Source organism: Astyanax mexicanus, chromosome 6 (genome assembly GCF_023375975.1).
Source record: "Astyanax mexicanus isolate ESR-SI-001 chromosome 6, AstMex3_surface, whole genome shotgun sequence".
Lineage (NCBI taxonomy): Eukaryota > Metazoa > Chordata > Actinopteri > Characiformes > Acestrorhamphidae > Astyanax > Astyanax mexicanus.
The window spans coordinates 21,218,309-21,242,185 of NC_064413.1; the positions used below are offsets into that span (position 1 = coordinate 21,218,309).

Genomic DNA, 23,877 nt, shown 5'->3' on the forward strand with positions numbered 1-23,877 from the left:
TTTGTATTACAGAGCGGGTGAAAACAAAGTTCCTAATGTGTTACAGCTTTGGAAGTGTGTGAGCCATGGGAACAACATAACCTTTAACATTGGCTTAAGTTTTGACCATCACTTTTAATGCTCATGGTTGGGAAATTCCTTGGCCTACAGCCACATGACTATGACTGTAATACACCAGTACTGTTATCTCACGCTGTTGCTCTTTGTCTTACGCATTCTTGTTTCATTCTGTCTTTTGTACATCTGCACCAGAGTTTTGTATTATTATGAAGAAGTCAGTGTTCCTCTAATAATGCAAGGTGGTGGAGCTACTGAGGGTAATTTAAGTGATGGTTCGTGTTTATAAAAGAGACCTATGAGTCTGAAGATTTTTTTTAATTCTAATTATTCCATTACCTTCTACATGTGTGGAAAGGCTTTATTTAAACTAGTGCTGTCAGGATTTGAACCCACATCCCCAGACCCCTGGAGCTGTGTGAGGTGGGTGGATAAATTCCTTCTTCCGTGTACTTACTTAATTGTATTGTGAGTTTAAAAAGGAAAAAGAAAGGTTTATTAGAATATTATACATGGGCTTGCTTTCACACCCTCAGGCCATCCTTTCACTTCTGTTGATTTCAATGACTACACACATGGCACCAGGGTGACTACTTTTTATGGGCTTTCTTGAATACAGACTTTAGAAGAGGCCCTCCTTCTGGAGTGACAGCCATGCAGACCAATTTACTGTAGTGTGTGGGGTATGGTCTGAGCACTGACAGGCTGACCCCCCACCTTTTTAATCTCTGCAGCAATGCTGACAGCACTCCTGCGCCTATCTTTTAAAGACAGCATTTGGACGTGACGCAGAGCATGTGCACTCACCTTCTTTCGACGACCAAAGTGTTTTGGGTGTTGGCAATCTTCTTGTAGCACAACAATTTGTCTTTTAAGATCCTCAGAAAGTTCTTTCCATAAGGTGCCATGTTGGAACTTTCAGTGACCAGTATGAGAGCGTGTGAGAGCTGTACCACAAAATTGGACTCACCGGCTCTCTATGCACACCTGAGACCTAGTAAAGCTAATGAGTCACATGACATTTTGGATGGAAAATGACAAGCAGTGCTCTATTTGTCTCTTAGGGGTGTACTCACTTTTGTTGCCAGTGGTTTAGACATTATTGGCTGTGTATTGAGTTATTTTGAGGGAAGAATCAATTTACACTGTTATATAAGCTGCACACAGACTATTTTTCATTGTGTCAAAGTGTAATTTTGTCAGTGTTGTCCCATGAAAATATATACTTAAATATCCGCAGAAATGTGAGGGGTGTGCTCACTTTGGTGATACACTGTATTTGTAATTTACTTAATACACTCTGTTTCTCCGTCAATTTAAAGTAGTATTTGCGAAGTATTGCCAACCTACTACATCTCAACATACAGAGTGAGTCTCGTGTGTTTAAAATTTTCCGCATTTGAGATATACACTAGCTTTGTTTAACAGGGTTGTTAATATAAGTCCCAGCTCTGATATTTTATATCTGTGAGTGTATGACCAGTGCTTTAAACCTGACACATATCTATTCACTAAATGTTAATTGATGATAGACCACAGACTTGATGATGATCGTCCACCCTCACAAGATAATCATAAAAAGGTTTCTGTGATAAACTCTCTCTCTCTCTCTCTCTTTCATTTTGTGGATGGTTGATAGATTAGCCTCAATAGATTTTTTCCTCTTTCTTCCATCAGCAATTCATTCTTGATATTTTCTATCTGTAATGTATAATCATTTTACAGTGTGAGATATGATTACTCAAAGCTTCAAAGCTCCTTAAAGTCCTTTTCACACATGTGCTTTCAGCGAGTGAAAGCCCTGAAGAGGTGTATTTTGTACATGATTCTAAAGAGAAGCAGAAAAAATGATCTATCCACCTTCAGGCATGCATGACCAGCTCTGTATAAAACGTATTTAGTTTCCAGAGTGAAAATAAAAGTCACCTGGGTGTGTTTTGGTCTTTTATGCTGGGGGACTTTATGTCCATTTTGCTGAGAATTTCATGGTGTATTTAAACTTGAACATCCCCTCAAAATACCCTTTTAGGACAGCCAGTATGCGTGAATGTGTTACAGAAGTGAGGGGATGGACGTAAGTGCAGAATATAATTAATTTTATTAAATTAATAAAAACTAAAACAAATTAACAAATAAACAAAATCAAAGTTACACTGAATACATAACTACAAAACACTAAACTTGAAAACAGGAATCTAAGAAACAGCATGAAACAAACCTGAACACGAACAGCAAACAAACCAACAAAAGACTAGACAAAGAAGGCTTGAAACAAAGGGGCTTATATACACATGGAGGGAACAGGAAACTGGAAACACCTGAGGATCAATCAAGAGGGGGCGGGGTTACAAATAACTAATGACAGGGTGGGGCTAGGGTGGAGACAGGACCAAAACACAACAGAAGCACATGGCTGGTAAACACATGACAGGTAAACAGAGGGCAGGAGCACATGGGACCAAATGAGGGAGAAACATGACAGACATGGGCTAAGGTGTTACAGAATGATGCAGAGTCAAAACATTACTGTTTAAAGTACTGTGCCTTGCCAATGTTCTTTCTCGCATTATAATTTCCCCATTAGTCATCATCCATCAAGTAATATTCTCAGTGGTATTTAGTGGTTTTAGCGCCACTTCAGCAGTTTTAACACTCTGGTCTTGCTGTCGTTGTGCATTCATTCTGAGGAATGGTTGCTTATGTGGTTTCCCCTTCCATGCAAGTGCTAAGCTGTAGCAATGTGATCACATGAACGAAACTGTTTTACTCTTTTAAATGGCTGCTATAGTATTGTAGCTGGATGTAGTGGTTACAATACAGCAAGCTCACAGATATAGACATATTTGCACCCTTAGTTAAAATATGTTAAAAGGCTTAACATAAATGTATTGAATTTATTGCAGAAACATAATCTCACTCTGAAAAAATAAAACCTTCAACTCAAGTCAATAAAAAAATAATAAATCCTGTCTAAGAAATAATTTTTTTTCATAAAATGCCCTGTTCCTCTCAGAAAACCTTTTCTGAGTTATAATCATAAGCGTAAAATGAGTCCAAGATGGCAACAAACACTTTATGAGTTCGCAGAAAAACACCTTATTTCCACTATTAAGTATATGGGAGGATCGGTAATGCTATGGGCCTGTTTCTCCTCTAAAGGACCTTGGAACCTTTTAAGGAGACATGGGATCATGATCTCTTTGAAATATCAGGACATTTTGAATCAGGATCTGGTGCCCGAAAGCTGAAGATGGGTCGTCACTGGGTCTTTCAGCAAGATAATGACCCTAACGAGGACAAGCAGGGAGAGAGTTCAGCATCCTCACAGCCTGTTGGATAGAGCGGCCCCTCTGTCTGCTGGACCTAGGCCCGAGTCCAATAACGGTGTTGCTGCTAAGTGACTGCGAAGGTACACTGTATCTTTGCTGCCCAATAATAAACAAGTATCTCCAGTTTTGGGGATGTTTAGTTTACTACATAGTTTAAACACACAAACTGTCTCTTACACTGTGTCAAAATGTTTTGATGAATAGACTAATAGAGTTTCTCCAAATTCCCTGAAATAAACTTTTTACATTGATTTCATTATAAGACGGTTTTTATCTCTTTCCTGTAAAGTTGCAGTTTTAGAGATACTTGTTTTTGCAGTAGTACACAGCAGGATTAGCCAGCAGACTTCGTCTGACTGAGGGATCTGTATCTACTGTCTGTGGTCAGTCAACAGATGAGTATGGCCAGCAACAGCTAATTTGCATAAAAAAGGGACAGAGCCCATAAATGGCTCATTCTAAAAGGGACTTGAACTTTCAATAATAGAGCTGGTGAGATCTCTTTATGTAAGAGTGATTTTGTGCAAAGAACTTAATGAACATGTTTTGTGTAGTCCATAGACCTCTTCTAACTTTTAAACAGAGGTACAAAAGTACACATTAAAGTACACATTAAAGTATTTTTATTTTATATTCACAGTTGCTAAGATCAGAGTGGTTGCAAGGGTATTTCAGCTGGTAGTTGAGGTGGTTGCAAAGATAATATCTGACAGTTAATAAAGAGGATTGTTGGTGTTGTATTCCAGGTGGTTGCAGTGGTGCATCAGGCACAGTTCTAGGGGTTGCTAAGGTATGCCCAGTAGTTGTACGTTTTTTTTAGCCAATATGTTCTAGGTGGTTGATAGGGTAGTTAAAATTCCACTGGGCTTAGAGACAAAGGTCAGATTTCAACACGTGAAGTAAAAAAAGAAGATCAGAATGTGATCACTGACATTTAGGGGATATTGAGATTAGTCAGCATGATTGCTTCCTTTATTTTTTAAGGCGTAAAACAAGCAAACATTCATGAGATAATCACTTAAGTTATATTTGAATGATAATAAACACTACAGTAATATTTCAAGGCACTGATGGCCACAAGTAAATGAATTTATTTACCTGAAATATTGACCCTACTGTTATATTGATAATACTATACTATTGTGCCTTAGACTTCAGTCTGCTGTACCTTTAAGGAAACTAACCCATTTAGTGTGCCCTGTTACAGCAAGTCAGACAGTTCAGTAGACCAAAAAAAGTCAATGTATTTGCTTTATTGTGTCAGTGTTAACAGAAAGATTTCTATCTTAAGTTACATTTTATACTATATACATACATTTTTTAATTTATAAACTTATTTTTGATCCTCTTTCAAATTAAAAGATTAGTATGATTTACAGAGTAACAATTGCCCCTAACAACCCCAGATCAGAAGAAGGTTGGGACAGTATATTGGGGGGAAAAAAAAAAAAAATATATATATATATATATATATATATGAATATATTTATTTTGAGTTCACTTTTCATGCATCTTTTTTTCCTCCACCAGTCTTACACGCTGCTTTTGGATAACTTTATGCCACTCCTGGTGCAACAAAATCAAGCGGTTCAGCTTGGTTTGATGGCTTGTGATCATCCATCTTCTTCTTAATTATATTCTAGAGGTTTTCAATTTGGTAAAATCAAAGAAACTCATAATAATTAAGTGGTTATTTTTTCCAGAGCTGTATGTGAACTAAGGCAGTAGAGAAATTGTACAAAATATAACAGAAATCTGACTTGAGCAATGCAGCATTATGCATTTATTAAACATCAGTATACTTGACAGACTGCAATTAGCAGCAAGTCAAGTATTAATTACCAACAACAGACATGCTTATCTTCTAATGACAGGTCAGTAAATCATTACACTGATTTACACAGGTTTTATTATTATTATTTTCCTTGTCAGACAGAGTTAGAGTTTAAGGCTGTAGTCCTGCCCTGGCCCAACCCCAACTTTCACTTAAAACACCCTGCCCCAACACACTCCCATACATAAACACACCACATGCAGCCCGAGGACATTCACTCCTTCACTCTCTCACTTCTCCAGCATGCTCACGCTGCTCTCTCTCTGTGTGATTAGCACTCTACTGCTGCCGTACTGCAGGGGTAAGTACCACATCTACTTTTAATCTTCCTGTTTTATTGTTTTCCTCAGACTTCCTCTAACTTACATATTATCTAGTTTGTGAAAAAAAGCCTGCCTCAATTATTTTTTATTATATAATTAAAAGGCATTTAAAGACTGTGATTAGGTCCTTTGTACTTATATGTGCTCACATTACTTGCAATTAGACATGCAACTATGTGAACAATAAGGTATTTTGATATCTTTTAATCAAACAGCCAGTCATGTGTCACGTGTGTCAGTTTAAAAAAAGTTAATCGGCATTTCATGGTCTGCTTTGATCTGTTTGCATAGGCAAAGCAGGAAAGTGCACCTTTTACAGTGCAAAAGTTTGGATACCCCAATCATGTGACACACTTTATGGAAGTGGAAATAAGTTTGCCATATATGCATGTAAAAAAACTGCATGCATGTTAAAAAAACATATGGAATTATTTAATACACAAACCAGAATATGTTTTAGATTTTAGATTCTTTAAAGTAGCATCTCTTGCTCAGAAATTAAAAAGTGTCCTCAAGTGCAGTCGCAAAGACCATCAAAAATGTTATGACAGAACTGACTTTCATGAGAACCAGCCACAGGAAACAAAGACCACCAGACCTGGTTTGCTCTCTATTATGTGTGTATATGTTATATTTAAAAAACAAAAAAATAAATGTTATTTGAATGAGTGTATCCAAACTTTTTGAAATTCCAAAATTACTAGGTTATACGTGTGTTTTAGTGTTAGATAGCTAAGTTAGATAGGTTATTTGTGTGTTTTACTGTTAGCTAGCTAAGTTAGCTAGGTAATATGTGTGTGTTAGTTAGCTAGCTAAGTTAGATAGGTTATATGTGTGTGTTAGCATTAGCTAGCTTATTTAGCTAGGTTATATCTGTGTTAGTTATCTATCTAAGGTAGCTAGGTTATATGTGTGTGTTAGCATTAGCTAGTTAAGTTAGCTAGGTAATATGTGTGTATTAGCGTTAGCTAGCTAAGTTAGATAGGTTATATGTGTGTGTTAGTTAGCTAGCTATCTTGTGAAACTACAAATACATTTCCCAAATGGGTTTTTTAAGTTGTTATTGAAGTTTTTATTGCGTTATTGCTTGAGACAGACAGTGGTAACCTATCTTTTTTTAGCATGTTGTGGGGGTTTTAACTACAAAAAGTGTCTCAGAATCTCACCTTCTTTTAGGAGGTGTTATAAAGTCTCTCAAGTTTCTGCTGCGTGGAGTTCAGTAGATTCTGTTCTGTAAGATGAATATCAGAACATTGCTCAAACTAAAGCTCTTCAGGAAATTCAGAAGGAAGCAGATATAGACACTGTCTGCAGGACAGTGTGAAGAGCTAACACTAGATAACGGGTGTTCTGGCATCGAAATACAACAAAAGCTGTAGACTGTCTAGTCGAGATAATGAATCACATCTCTCAGGCAAAACTGTCAGCGTGAACTTTGTTCAAGCTGTAGCCTGTCTGATGTTGAGAAAAACTGCCACCAGCCTCGTCAGTTTAACAGCAAGGTTACATGTCAAGTGTGTCCATTCAGTTATTAAGAATGCTGTCTTGAGTTGCTTCGAAATTGCTTCCACTTAAAAAATGAACTTGAAACAATCTTTCAAATAAAGGTTTATGCCAGTAAAATAAAGTTTTCCATAAGTGAACCAAATTCAGTCAAAAATGGACATAGGTCCTGGAATGACATATTGAATGACAGAGGAAACTGACTGTTTTATAAAGACTCCTTCTCAGTGGCCTATTGGTCATACATACGGAACTGTCTAAGGATCAATGCTTTTTGGTGATGCCTTTTACAAACGTCAATAACTACATTCCTTCCCTCCATTTCTTGGTTGTATCTGGAAGCTCATTCAGTTAAAAACAGTGTATGATATAGAAGCTTTGTAGTAAGTTTGTATGCTATTCTTGTGATTTTTGAATGAGCTCTTGTGTCTTCTCTACACTATAATATTATATGCAATAACATTATCACTTACAGTTGGATAGGGCAGCTCTAGCAGGGTAGACCTTTCCCAAACTGAAACAAACTGTAGCAAAGATGCGATTGGTTGACAGGGCCTTATTTAAATTATGAGAGATCTTCTTCTCTCTACTGCTGTTTTAGTCTGACAAACCTAAATCCAAGAATTGGGAGCGCTGTACATATTATCTAATGGCTTAAAAAGGCAAAAAAAAAGGCAAAAAAGAAAAAAAAATGAAAAACACTTTTTTTACCAAGCATTTTAAATGATGCTTAGTTGTAATTCAAGTTTGCTGCTCTATATTCTATATACATATATACTGCACACATTAGAGAAGGCTAAACAGTCTCTTGCTTGTTGCTATGGGCAGGCCTGAGGCAGCTGTGACATCCCAGATAGATTGTTAACCCTGCTTGCAAACAGGTTACACTCTAAAAAACAGAGGTACGATATGAGTACTTTTTTGTACTCGAAGGTACATTCAATAAGTACAGATTTGTACCATTTAACCAGCCAAAAGGTACATTCAGTATTCTGCATCACTGTACTAATGAACAATATATATTTAAATTGCACATTTTTTTTATTTGAAAGCCAGACAATTTTGTATCATCAAGTTTTTGAGACATTTTTAGTTGATGACAATGTTTATAATCTTTATAATCTATACTGGCACAAAAACCATGGGTACAAAAAAGTTCTTTCACTGAAAGGTACTTTTTTGAACCTTAATATAAGGTACAGCCCCAGCGACAAGCTTTGTACTCTTTTAAGTACAAATCTGTACTTATATTTCTTAGAGTGTAGCATACGGTCAAAATATATTGATTAAATATTATAGATTATTTTTGACCTAAATTTTACCTGTACAAACACCATTCATCGAAACAACTTAAAACAGTGCATTTGTATAGGATTTCATATTTAAAAAAATAATCGCACATGACAGCTTTTCACAAAAAAAACGACATTTATAAACTCAAAAAAATAAAGTTTTAATAGATGTCATTGGAAAAAACTCTGTGGATTATGCAAAGGACAAATTATAGGACTTCAATATATGTGACAGCCCAATAATACAAACAATATATATACAATTATATTATCAATCGGTTTAATACATCAATGCAACAAACACCACAACACAGTTTGGTGCTTAAATAACATCAGACATCCCATAGATGTGCTATAGATGTTGCTAAGTAAAGGATTTATTAGCAAGAATAGCTCAGGGCCTTCTTTTATGGCATCATTCATATACAGGAGTTAGACAATGAAACTGAAACACCTGTCATTTTAGTGTGGGAGGTTTCATGGCTAAATTGGAGCAGCTTGGTGGCCAATCTTCATTAATTGCACATTATTGCACCAGTAAGAGCAGAGTGTCAATTAGCAGGGTAAGAGCACAGTTCTTCTCAAAATGTTGCAATGCACACAACATTATGGGTGACATACCAGAGTTCAAAAGAGGACAAATTGTTGGTGCACGTCTTGCTGGCGCATCTGTGACCAAGACAGCAAGTCTTTGTGATGTATCAAGAGCCACGGTATCCAGGGTAATGTCAGCATACCACCAAGAAGAACCAACCACATCCAACAGGATTAACTGTGGACGCTGTAAGAGGAAGCTGTCTAAAAGGGATGTTTTGGGTATCCAAAATCATAAAACCACGGCTGCCCAAATCACGGCAGAATTCAATGTGCACCTCAACTCTCCTGTTTCCACCAGAACTGTCCGTCAGGACAATAGATTATTGTGGTCTAAAACCAGGTGTTTCAGTTTCATTGTCCAACCCCTGTATGTTATTAGTGTAATATTAAACTCACAGGATTTGTGTCTTTCCACCTTGTTACACTGTAAACATCTGATTCTCTTTTTTGAACTGATCGGTGAAAAAGCAAAAGGTTATATTTGTTTATTAGATTTAAGGGGATTTAGAGACCTATTTGGTGAGAACATGTTATTGCACTGAGCATGATGAACCTGGTGATTTTAGCATGCTCTTTCAGCTTTCCAGCTCTCTTCAGTTTTAATTCTCTGTTTCTTTAGTTTAAGCATAAGTGAATGAGCAGATTAAGACTTTTTAAGGGTTGGTTTTTCTGATATATCCATGTTTATAGTAGCTCTTGTGTCATCATCATTAGCAACAGTTGCTCAGGTAATCACCAAAAGCTTGTTTTTTTTTTTTAGAATAAGTACATATTTTTGGCTTTGCAGGTATCATTTTAGAAACACATTAATTTTATTTATTGCAATATCCTATCGTTTTTTCACTCCAGTATTCCAGTAGGAATATTATTGCTCTCAATTTAAAAGAAATAATCTTAAGGACTGCTGCTTAAAGCAATCTATGGTGGAACATGATACTTTTGTTTCTTTTTAAAGGTACGTATTCTTAAGCTTGTAATTCTGCCGTTTAAATATGACACTTGGCTGACTGACCCTGAATATGCCGTTCATGGCTCGGTAGCTGACTAGTGAATGACTGATATTTAGCGAGAGTCATAAGATTAGTGTGAGAACAGTGAAAAACTAACTCATGTGCTATGTGACTCACTCCATGCTGGATATGTCTAGCCTAAGGGAATCACAAAAGGGGAAATTACAAAAAGCAAATAAATAAAAAGTGAGACACTGCGCAATCGTGATTTGTGCCACTGATTCAAAAAGAAAAGAAAAATATCCCATGCTGCCAGCAATGCACTCTCCCCCTACATGCAGTCTGTAAGCAGAACTGTGCAATGTAGCAAAATCCTGTCTATACCTGTTCAGTATGGGTAATGTGGCGAGCACCAGGATTCAGTTACAAGAAACTGAACTGCTGCCCTTTTACAAGAATAGGAGTGCTCTGTCAGTGAGTTTCAGTCTGTTTGAGATAGATGACAACCAGAACAGACCTCAGTGAGCATTCTCTGCCAATTTCTCGACTTGTGTTATCTTATTGCCTTGGATTCCCATGCCCTGAGAAATTGCTTCATACATTCCACATGAGTAAAAAAACACAAATACAAGCTCACATCTGGAAGAAAGCCTAAAATAAAAGCAAGAAAAATATGTATGGAAGTAAAAACTGTTTCTCAGTACTTTCCCACAAATCCACAGGAGACGAATAAATGTACCACACGGAGTCCGCCCACCTTCTAAACTAGATAAGAGCAATCCTGTTCTGTGAAGGCACTAAAACAATGCAAATGACACTCCCTTTTTTATAAGAAAATCACAAGCATTATTATCAATACAACATGCAGTTTATTTGAGATATATAATAATATAATAATAAATAAGGACGCAGAGCTACATCACTTCTGTAATTATGTACTAAAATGCTGTATATGTATCTACTGGAGTATTATTATTATTACTACTTCTGCTTCACTTAAAAAAATTAAGTTTCTTTGATTTTACCAAATTAAAAACATCTGGAATATAATCAAGAGGAAAATGGATGATCACAAGCCATCAAACCAAACTGAACTGCTTGATTTTTTGCACCAGGAGTAAAGGCATAAATTTATCCAAAAACAAGTGTGTAAGACTGGTGGAGGAGAACATTCCTCTCATGCCAACTCATTTAAACTTTTCTGTGGAGCTCATTTGATTGAATTATGAATTATATATTTAGAGCTGATTCTATCCATGGTGGAAAATAACAGAAAATAAGCACCTGTTTTTACACTGGAGTGGTCAGTGTAACAAGTAGAACAAGGCAGAGTTGATATGAAGTGTTGAACTGATTCGTTTGAATACTTTTAATCATTTCCATTTTGTACAATCAGCTAAATTGCTTCTTTCCATATTAAACAGATTTCTATAGATGAAAAGACAAACCAAGAAGTGACTGATAAAAGCAGAAGCTTCCAGAAGCTTACTGGCAATGCTGGTAATGAGGAATGAGGCAATATGACATGGGGCAAAGGAAATAATGATGTCCATGCTGTGATACACTCCCTGCGTGCTTACAATCACAGAAAACTCTTAGTCTCTGAACTTTAATGAGTCAATACCAATTGGTGCATGAAGACTGATGTTTTAGAATCAAAATCTGAAGACATCTTTGTTTATATGTTTTTGGACACAAGCCTTTCAAACAGACAATGTGAGTCTACTGCTGTAATGTAACTTTCCTGTAGTTTACAGGACTTTGTCTTTTAGTCACTGGGGAAAGTTTTTATTTTATTGTCTACTTAGCAATCATGTATTTTTATGTGTTTTATAACATCTCAATCAGGTACCTACTGGTACACCTCATTGTACAATAAATGTGCATAATTTATTGATTATGCTGACCTTTATTATGTTTGTCTTAGCCTGTTTTTTTCCTGTATAAAATTGGCAGATCAGAATTGATGTGGATAAAAAAGTAATAATCTGATTGGGTTGGCAAGAGGCACATTTAGGTACACTGAGTTCACCCCTGCTAATAGCTTTTGAATTTGATCATTAGTGGCCATGCTGGCGGGTGGCATTTACTAGTGCTAACCGTGTTAACTAGGCTTAGTGAAAATCTAGAAATCTTACTGTAAATAAATGGAAGCCCTTTACTCACCAAAATAGAAAGTTTTCAGGAAAGAAATCTTTGTAGATAAACATCCAGCGCTCATTTGAATTTTTTATTTTTTTTTAGAATTACAGTTTTGTTTACTTAGCTTAACTTTGCTTAACATAGTTACCTCACCACCACCATCCAGCGGCAAGACCTGCTGAATTAAAGGAAAAAATGACACCTTTGTTCCTTACTAGTGTCACATAATGCGGCTTATAATCCTGTGCACAGACCAGAAAGTAGACGTTTATTGATAGTGAGACTCATATTGCAGAAAAAAACTAAACAAAAATATTCTTAAAAAAAAAAAAAAATCTTAACTGGCTGTTCAAAGATTTGTGAAATTGTTTTTTTGCCAAACTAAAAGTGCTGATATGAAAGCTTCCTCTTCACAATGGAGATGCTTTTACATTTGAAAGGCTACCTTTGTTTATCCGAGCCCAACCGATGACTTCTTTAACAGACGAATCTTATATGTAATCCATATATTCGTGGAGCTTTGTACCTGCTCTTATCCGCTGTCCTCTGACCACCCACTGTGATGCTCTAATGATTTCCATAGTGAACGCTAATGGGGAGAAGGTGCAAACAGCCATGACTCTTATTTCCAGGCACTGCCAAGCCTTGATGTGTTCTGCTGTTGACAAGTATAGCTGCAGATCCCGGAGGTAGGCCTTTAATAGGTTTAACTTTAAAGTAGGCCTGTCACAATAATTATTTTTACTTGTATGGCCAATATTAAAACTAGCTAAATTATTCAGGTCATGTCCTTATACTGTAATAATGTAATTTTTGTGACAGGCCTACTTAAAATCTAAAGTGAAGTAAATCAAGTGATCAGATTGGAGGAAGAGTGGAGAGGCACACAGTCCAAACTGCTCGAGGTCTAGTGTGAAGTTTCCACAATCAGTGATGGTTTGGAGAGACATGTCATCTGCTGGTGTTGATCCACTGTGTTTTATTATCAAGTCTAAAGTCAGAGCAGTGTTTTCCCACAAAATCTTACAGCACTTCATGATTCCCTCTGCTGATAACAACTTTTATGCAGATGTGTATTTCATTTTCCAGCAGGAATTGGCACACTGTCCACACTGCCAAAATTACTCATTGGTCTTATATAATATTCTAATTTTCTAAAACACTGATTATTTAATTTTTATTATCTGTAAGCCGTAATCATGAACAATAAAGGAAATACACGCTTAAAATAGATCACTCTGTGTGTAATACATGCATATAATATATGACTTTGATATTTTTAACCGAATTACTGAAATAAAATAACGTTTTTTTGAGACGCACTAGCATGTGTCACCGACCCTTGATAAAATGTGGAAAGTTCCCATTTCATAATTTTAACACTTGAAGTTCCTATGTGATATGTCCCTAACATTATGAGTGCATCACAGGACAGTGTGTGAATATGTGTATTTGTTTTTCTGATCTTATTTACATAATGGTAAATGTGGTGTGCTGGGTTAGTGCTGGAGATAAAAGTAGCTCCTTTAAAAAGTGTATTTTAGCTTCTACAACTCTGACACCATTTTCATAACAAAATGTTCAATGTAATAAAATTGTTATGACATTTGTGTTACATCATGAAAAATAAATGAACTGATCACTAAATTTAATAGACGTCATGTTTAACTTCGTATCAATATTCAGAACCTTTAGTGCAGATAGTTAATATTTTTTACTTTTCATGTATTAAACTGATATGTCAAGTTTTCCAAAAAGTGATTCCAAATAAAGTTTCACCAACACCAAGAAAATCATATTATGTTTTAGGATCCCAAAATTGATAGCTATACATATATGCCTGAACACCAATCATATAAGCCTACAGTAATGCAAGAAAGACCTGCTGGACCAAGCCAGCATATAATAGCACTCAGCAACCAAAAACATAGCAACTTTCTCTAGAGCCTTTAACACTAAGGCCAGGCAGTTAACCATGAATAAACATATATAGGTCTATAAAGGCAGCCTAAAGGGAAATGGTTACACACTGATGGTGCGTGAGATGTTGCCAGCAGCCAAAATCAAACATATAGATTTTGAGAAACATCAATATGAGAGAAACTATGCTATTGTTTTGATACATTCAAATGATTTTGTTCAGCTAACTTTAAAATCACTTTAAGGAGAACGATAAAGAGAAGGTTTTGTGTTTTTACAGTGGTTTGTATCCTGTTTTTATTTTCTGCCAGGTTCCACAACTCCCTCATACGATGAAGTGACAACTGATTATACAGACTACACCTTTGATTACAGTATGTTATGATTGAACGTATGTTATGATAAATACACACAGACAGAAATAACACATTGAATTTTATATAATATGTTATTTTCTTTTATTGCCATTTGTATGTTGACAGGCGTGACAGAATTTACAACAATGGATTATGATGGCTTTGAACTTCTCAATGAGGATAACAATAAAAAAGTTGAGTCAGTAAATAATGAGGTAATTTAAAATGATGAGTCATCTTAGAATGAGCTTTATTTTCTCAGGCATGATAAAATTCATGATTTTTCATAATTACCAAAAGCACATTTCTTGCTCACCAGGCCTCAACAGTAAAACATGGGTTCTATGCTATACCACTGGCAGTGATGGTCCAACAATTCTGCCAACAAACATGAAAAGGACTGCACAGACAAGCTGTTCAAAGGTGAGCTGAATGCCTATGTAGCGTGCAACATACTGAGAACAGAATGTATGAATTGTCATATTTGAGAAATGACTCCACTCCTATATATATATATATATATATATATATATATATATATATATATATATATATATACACAGTACAGGCCAGAAGTTTGGACATACCTTCTCTTTTTCAATGCGTTTTCTTTATTTTCATGACTATTTACATTGTAGATTCTCACTGCAGGCATCAAAACTATAAATGAACACATATGGAGTTATGTACTTAACAAAAAAAAACTGAAAAAAAAAAAAATTCTAGTTTACTCTGATTACTGCTTTGCACACTCTTGGCATCATTCTCTCAATGAGCTTTAAGAGGGGGTCACCTAAAATGGTTTTCCAACAGTCTTGAAGGAGTTCCCAGAGGTGTTTAGCACTTGTTGGCCCCTTTGCTGCAACTCTGCAGTCCAGCTCACTGTGGAGGCCAGGTCATTTTTTTGTTAATTACAAAACTCCACATGTGTTCATTTATAGATTGATGCCTTCAGAGAGAATCTACAATGTAAATAGTCATGACAATAAAGAAAACGCATTAAATAAGAAGGCGTGTCCAAACTTTTGGCCTGTACTGTATATATATATATATATATATATATATATATATATATATATATATATATATATATACTGTATATATATATATATACTGTATATATGTATATGTACAGCTCTAAGAAAGACTTTAGAATTAATAATAGGTTTAATGACCCAGATTTTTAATCTCGGCATTCTCTTCACCAGTCTTACACACTGCTTTTGGGTGACCTTATGCCACTCCTGGCTCAAACATTCAAGCAGTTCAGCTTGGTTTGATGGCTTTTGACCATCTATCTTCCTCTTGATTACATTTCATAGGTTTTTCAGTGGAGTTCAGGGCTGGAGACTGTGCTGGCCATAACACTGTCAAGATCTGGTGGTCCTTTTTCCACACCTTAATTGATGTAGCTTTGTGGAATTGAGCATTGTACTGCTGGATAAAAACAGTCCACAGAATTGGGAAACCTTGCCAGAGCAAAAAGAAGCAAGTTTTTTCCAGTATAACCTTGATTCATGCGTCATTCACAAAGACCAAACTGCCCAATTCCAGCCTTGCTCAAGCATCCCCAGATCATCACCGATCTTCCACCAAATTTCACTGGGGGTGCAAGAGACTGTGGCTTTTACACCTCTGCAGGTCTCCAGCTAAACATTTGATGGCCAGGCGTTGAGCAAAGCTGAAAATTGGACTCATCAGAAAAAAAATCTTACTCCAGTCCTTTATACTACAATTCTTATGATCTTTTACAAACTTCAGCCTGGCTCTCCTTTGCTTCTCATTGAAGAAAGTCATTTTCTAGCTTGAGTCCTGCCTCTTAAAGATTGTTTTAAACTGTTCTTCCCATGCACTTCACCCCAGCTGCCATTTGCCATTCTTTTTGTAGATTACTTGTTGTCATCCTTCCGTTGCTGACTGACATTCAAATAAGTTGACGGTCAATCTCTAGACCTGAAAAACCTCTGAATGTAATCATGTAAGATGTAAGTTGGTCACAATTGAAAATTGTGATTAAAAATTAGGGTGATTCCACCAAATATTGACTTCTGAACTCTTAAAACATTAGCACTGTTGCTTCTACATGAATACGAACATTGCATTATTTAAGGTTTGAAAGCACTGTACCTTTTTAATTATTTCGACCATTTCTCATTTTCTGCAAATAAATTATACCTATAAATAGTACAATCAGAGAAACTGATAATTTTGTTGTGGTCTTTTTCAGAGCTATATATACACAGGGGTTGGACAATATAACTGAAACATTTGTCATTTTAGTGTGGGAGGTTTCATGGCTAAATTGGACCAGCCTGGTGGGCAATCTTCATTAATTGCACATTGCACCAGTAAGAGCAGAGTGTGAAGGTTCAGTTAGCAGAGTAAGAGCACAGTTTTGCTAAACATATTGTAATGCACACAACATTATGGGTGAAATACCAGAGTTCAAAAGAGGACAAATTGTTGGTGCACATCTTGCTGGCGCATCTGTGACCAAGACAGCAAGTCTTTGTGATGTATCAAGTGCCACTGTATCCAGGATAATGTCAGCATACCACCAAGAAGGACCAACCACATCCAACAGGATTAACTGTGGACGCAAGAGGAAGCTGTCTGAAAGGGATGTTCGGGAGTTAACCCGGATTGTATACAAAAAACATAAAAAAAGGCTGCCCAAATCACGGCAGAAACCATTGTGCACATCAACTTTCCTGTTTCCACCAGAACTGTCCGTCGGGACAATAAATTATTGTGGTCTAAAACCAGGTGTTTCAGTTTCATTGTCCAACCCCTGTATATATATATATATATATATATATATATATATATATATATATATATATATATATATATATATATATAAATATATATATATATATATATATATATATATATATATATATATATATATATATATTGAGAAAGAGAGAGAGAGAGAGAGAGAGAGAGAGAGAGAGAGAGAGAGAGCATGCATCATTTTCTTTCCTAACGTTTTATATCTTATTCATAGGGTTTAAAGCCACAGCAAGATGCCATTCCAGATGTCCAAGCCAATGTACCCCAGTACCCCTGAGGACACACCATTTCCCACTGCCAGCTGTTTTATGTTACCATCTGAATTCTCTAAATATGTTATTCAGTGCACTGAAGGTTTGTTCCCAGGTTTAGAAATGTTAGAACCTTAAAAACACTAAGATTATGTTTCGTGGCAGAATTTTCACCTACATTTAGTGTTTATTCATTGCAGACATAATTTGAATCTGGCTGTTTTTCTTCGCATTGCACATTGCATAATGAATGGCCCAAAATAAATGTTTAAAAATGACTAAGAATATAATATATGGCAATATAAATACAACCTCCAGTGAAAGATAAAATGAAATTTTTATTTTAGATTGAAAAAAGTTGATTTTAAGATATAAATGCATATTTTGAGTTTTCAACATGATGCACAATAAAAACAAATACATTTATAGTAAATCTTTACTAAATATACTGAATCCTGTTAAATTGAATGTTTTAATACTTTTGTGATCTGTTTTGTAATTTTTGCTTTATACATTGCTTCTTCGTCATACATTTTGCTATAATATCATTTGATGTGAAAACATGCAACAGTTTACAGTTTTATAAACAGTTTTACACCAATTCTTACATGTATTTCAGTTAATCATGAAATGATAGAATGGGAAGAAATAAAAGATTTAAATGTTTTCAAATAGCTGCATTTTTTGTACTATATACTCTAGTGAAGATTCATTTACTATTTTACTGTTAGCAGAACTGGTCATACATGGAAGGTGATTAAAATCCTAGCAGAGACACCAAAAAATAAATGTACAATACTAACACTGATCGTAGGTTAGGGGTGGAGTAACTAGCCTAATATGCAAATAAATGATGCCAGGAGCCAATCAAAAATATGTATTTATTGTGTGATATACTAAAACATGTTAGGGTAAACCTGAACTTCACTTTTGAAAAATAAAAAAAAGAGAATATTGTTTTAACTCTGCCCTAAAGTCTATTCTGTCTATTCAATAAGTTGATTAATCTTCAGAAGGCATAATTTCATTAGATACAAAGGGTTTTTATTTAGTGATGCCAAATAAGAAAAAAAATTGGCTCCATAAAGAATCATTTGTGTCAAAAAGATGAAAAGGGTAAAAATTTGAACCATCAAACTAGTATAGAAAATTTACATACCGTATTTTTCGCACTATAAGGCGCACCGGATTATAAGGCACAATTTATGTGACACTAGTAACTAGTAGCAGGAACAGTGGTGGCTCCAAGTTTTCCTTCTAATTCAGGAGGTCTTACCACTGGGTGTACCCAGTAACTGTACAGCTAAGTTAAGTAAATAAAATTGTAGTTCTTAAAAAAAAAATTCAAAGGAGTCAGACGATGTAATCTACATTGGGGGAATTCGGGTGAGTAAAGCACTTCAATTTATTTACAATAATATAAGCTATACTTAGATAGTACGCTTATATTAGCAGCTAATGAGTGTTCCAGTAAGACAGGGCAATATTAGGTAGCGGTTCGTCCCACATAGCTTGTATTTACATGGTAAACATGCAGGTTACAGTCCGATATACTCACCTCTAAACAGCAAAAGAGCTAGCCCTGTTGTTAGCGGCTAATGCTGCTCCAGCAGTTCTAGCCAGGGTTAGCAGCAGGCTACAGGCCGATAATACTTCCCTCGTGACGCCCTTAGTTTAGTTAGCAGCTAATGCTAATACTGCCGGAGAACTAAACTGAAACTCCTGTATAACGCTTGACTTTAGCAGAGTTGCTTTAATGCTCCTTACAACCTGACTGATAAAATGCAGACATATGGCGCAAAGGATTATAAGGCGCACTGACAAGGATTTTAGGTAAAATTAAAGGATTTTAGGAAAAATTAAAGGATTTTAGGAAAAATTAAAGGATTTTAGGTGCGCCTTATAGTGCAAAAAATACTGTACACTAATGTTGTTTTACCTTTAAAACATTCTTCATACACAGATCTCTTTTTCAAAAATGGTTCTGCTATGGAAGCACTGAAAGAACCCTTTGTATCACTTTTATTTTAGAGAGTGTGTTTGAGAGCTTTGAACTTCTTTTCTTTATTATCTCACACCTTCCCCTACAGGCAGGCGTTTTCTACTCTGTCTCTGACATGTTGCTGATTTGTGATCTTTGATTAATCCACCCTGAAGTTCTCATTATTGGCTTTTGCAAGCTAATGTACTTTATAGACATGTTCAGCCTTGTTGTGTTATGTTAAATAGGATACTATTAGGATGAGTATTGTGTTCCAGTGCATCAAGTTAAATCAGGTTTTTGTATATTGCGTATAACACAGAGGGTATAAGATTACAAATGAGGTGTTCTGGAACAGCTGCACACAAGCCTGAGGTCATCATGCCAAGTGCGAAGGCATCATCTAGAAGGATATAAAGCCACCAGTCCTGGGCTGTGGAGCAATTAAACTGGGTTCTCTGGAGTGCTACATTCCACCAACAGCAAACAAAAATTGGAGTGGTATTCTTTCTTCAGAACCAATCATCCAACATCAGCACCTGATTTTACCTGTTATCTTTGTCGCAACATCAAGTTAGTCTTCCCAGAATAGTAGAGGCTGTTAATGCACCAACGGGAAGTTAGATAGTGAGTAAGCTCCACATCAATACCCTGGATTTCAGAGGAAATTAAAAATAAAGAAAAGTCAACAAATGTTTGGACGTATACGGTATGTTTCCCAAACATGGATTTAAAATGCTGTGTAGTCCAAGATTAGGGTTAATACTTCTGGAAAACTGGTCACAGCAACCATTGCCTGCTCATTTCACAGAGCGCAACAAACATCCAATAATTTGAACAAGAAATAACTAAAGCTGAATACCAAACACTATACACATTTTCCCGCAGCTTTTGTTTATTAATGTTGTCACTTTTTCACTAGTGCATGAATTTAAAAGCCTAAATCATGCTGTTTTAAGAAATATTTGGTACACCGTATTTGTTGCACTATAATGTGCACCGGATTATAAGGTGCATTATCAATAAACATCTATTTTCTGGTCTATTTTCATACATAAGGTGCACTGGATTATGCAACACTAGTAAGGAACAGGGGTGTTTTTCTTCTAATTCAGCCTGTAAATCTAAGCTAAATTAAGCAAAACTGTTTATTTGTGTGAATAAAGTGCTTCCATTTATTTATGGTAAGCTTAGATTTCCAGATTTCCACTAAGGCTGTGTGCAGCAGCTTAACATTAGCGACTAACCGCTAGTGCTAGCAGCTAATCCTGCCCGACAACGCTACACTGGGGAACGTTTCGTCCCGGGTAGCTTGTTTTAACACAGTAAATGCGCAGACTACAGTCCAATACACTCACCTCTGAATGGCAAAAGAGCTAGCGCTTAACAACTAATGCTGGGGTTAGCTCACTTCTGAAGGGCGAAAGAGTAAAAAGCGGCTTTACTGCTCCTTACAACCTTACTGGTAGAATTCATACATAAGGTGCACCGGATTAGGCGCACTGGCGATTTTGGGAAAAATCGTGCATTTTTTTTCTTTTTGAGTGCATTTTATATTGCAAAAAATACGCCTTTTCGTTTTTTAAATTTTATTTATTTTTTGACAAATAATTTCAGTTGCTTAACTTATTCAAATACCATGTTAATTGTATTTATAATTGAGCCCTTCCAACAAATAACCATACATCAACAAATCCTTATTGTTACTTTTCCTTTTTTCACCTAAAATTAGAAAATATTAAAATTAGTATTAAATGAGTCATTTATCAAATTGACCTGTGGGCTCTGAATGGTACACCTGACTAATGCACTGACAATATGATTTGTGGATTGCTGATTCGAATTGCCATCAGCAGCCCAATAGAGCACACCTGGCCTTGCTCTTTCTGGGTGATGTTAGCAGGTGTATCAGAGTAGGATCACTGTGCTTTCCTCCAGTTATAGTTCCTGTATGTGTTCATGCTCTGCCCTGAAAACCGAGGATGCATCACTTAGTGACTTAGTGAGAGAAATGGACATAAATACTGAGCATTCACTGTGAATTCAATGCTTTTAAAAAGAAGTTAAGCTGTCAAATCTCATTATATACAACTGTTTATACTGTTATGCCTCAAAGGTTAAGGTTGAAAGGTAGATTTTATTGTTATAGTCTAAGGTACTATTATTTAATATGGGTAATAAAACAGCAAGTGTACAGTTCTCCATTTGCCTCCATTCTTGTGTTTTTGTGAGTTCTTTCTTGGAATAAACTTGTCAAAAAGATTCTTCTCAAGGACATAAGTCCATTCTTCACACTCTTGGTGTTGAGAAACATCAGAAAGAACCTGACTGTTTGAAATCTGAAAACTTTTGGTGTTAAAGAAACTCAAAATGAGATGTTTTATAGTAGGTAAGTAGAAGATCCTTTTTTGCAGGCTACAGATAATACTGGAAATGTCATGTTAATTGCTATAACTCCTTTCCAAATAGCCTTCTCTCCAGTAAAACCCCTGTCTACACAGAGGCTTGATTACCAGCCTTCCAGCTCCTTCTGCTGGCCACTGTCTAGAAGCAACCAAGCAACTCCTTTTTTTGTTCCAGATTTCCAGTTCTGCAAGCATGTCTGTGTCTCCAGAGAATCCAAACAAGTGTTACACAAGTTAATATAAAAATCTGCACAGCAATCAATGTGAATATTTAATTAAAAAAACATGTGATTCTCTACCAGTACCAGTGAAATCTAAACCACCCTCATCTGCAGTTCTCCTGGGCACAACTCTGAATAATGTCCTCACGCGGAAACTGCTGAATATTCAACATGGCAGCTTTTGTTCATTGTTCCTCTGGCTTAATAAATCAGGCTGCGGTTCTGTGTTTTGAGTGCCCAATTAGGGCGATCAGTTTAGCCTGCTGTGAGATCATTAGTAATGGATACAGGTCGGAGTGAGTCAGAAGGCCATCTGCCACCCAGCCTACTGCAACAGTGTCTGCCAGTGAACTAACTCTGAGATTTTATATAGTAGTAGTGTCCAAAAGTGTCCAGTCACTCCTTTCTAATTAGCGCATTCAACTATTTGAAGAGGCACCCATAATTGACACTGGTGGTAAAAAGAATGCATATAGTGGTGTGCGTAAGTTTGGGCTGTTTTTGTCACTATCAATAGGTAAGTGGGTAAAGGAGGACATGATTTTCAAAAGGCAGACAGTTAAAGTGACAGTCTGTAGGTTTTGAGAATTTTGTGACCTATCCGGTGAGAATGTGTTATTGCTTTTAATGCATGTTTTTTTTCTTTTAATTTATCCCATTTTCTTCCCAACTTTGCACTGCCAATTACCTTACCCACTCATTAGAACTTCCCCTATCACTAGTAATGCCCCAACACACCAGGAGGGTGAAGACTAACACATGCTCCCTCCGATACATGTGAAGTCAGCCACCGCTTCTTTTCGAGCTGCTGCTGACGCCCTGTGCTGCGGACATCACCTTTTAGTGAGCGACATCTACCCACCGGGAGGGAGCAGGGCCAATTGTCCTCCCTCTGAGTGCCGGCAGCTTGATGGCAAAGCTGCATGAGCAGAGGTTCGAACCTGTGACCTCCTGCTCATAGTGGCAGTGCTTTAGACAGCTCGACCACTCGACGCCCTTTTAGTGCATGTTAATGTAAATAAATTTATAGTGTGAAATTCATGTTCCTTTTGTTCATTTATTAAATACTGTCAAAATATGGACAGAATGAACATCTATCATACCAAACAGACCATTAAGAATGGATATTTTAGACAATGCAGAAATGGTCATGCCAGGATACTAATATCATTGATACACTGCCAGGCCAAAAAAAAGTCGCCACAAAAAAAAGGTCTCACTAATATTTCGTTGAACCACCTTTAGCTGCACGCATTTGCTTTGGCATTGTTTCAATAAGCTTCTGCAATGTCACAAGATTTATTTCAATCCAGTGTTGCATTCATTTTTCACCAAGATCTTGCAGCATTAATAATGGTAGAAGCTGACTGCTGCACAAAGTCTTCTCCAGCACATCCCAAAGATTCTCAATGGAAAAAATCCATTGATGGAATAATTGATGGTATATATTCAGTATATTCAGGTAGTCAGCTGACCTCATTCTTTCAGCACATACTTTTGCCGAACCTAGACCTGACCAACTGCAGCATCAACCCCAGATCATTTTCTTAGTTAAATCCAGGTGGAGACTTTTTTTTGGCCAGGCAGTGTATGAGTGAATATTTTGTACCCTCCTAGCTTAATAATACTACTGCTTTCAGTTTAAAAGAAAACAATCTTAAGGATTGCTTTAACATAAATAGCAAAAATTACCTCTCTAGATACATAATATATTTACTGCTTCAAAGTAAAACAAAAGTCTTTAATTTGCACCTCTTAAGGTCATTTATTGTGGATTTTAGATGTGTTCATGGTTATTATGCTATTGTAGAGGCCATCCTTTTCTCATTTTCAGCCTTTTTAAGATGCCATAAGGATTGATTTCAGAATTTGCTGGTATTTATGTCAATCCATTCTTCACTCTCGCAGTGAAGTGAAGTA

At 36.3% G+C, this 23,877-nt stretch overlaps 1 long non-coding RNA gene across 2 annotated transcripts; it reads left to right on the top strand.

The window, feature by feature from the left end:
* Positions 1-5,405: 5,405 nt before the first annotated feature.
* On the top strand, positions 5,406-18,313 carry LOC103043490 (uncharacterized). 2 transcript variants are annotated; one of them, XR_002650505.2, is made up of 6 exons: positions 5,409-5,521; positions 12,611-12,716; positions 14,259-14,321; positions 14,430-14,518; positions 14,623-14,726; positions 17,314-18,313. It is a non-coding gene; the product is annotated as an uncharacterized LOC103043490 (long non-coding RNA). The 2 variants fall into 2 exon arrangements; XR_002650504.2 differs by lacking the exon at positions 12,611-12,716 and having other exon boundaries at positions 5,406-5,521.
* The last annotated feature ends 5,564 nt before the right edge of the window (positions 18,314-23,877 follow it).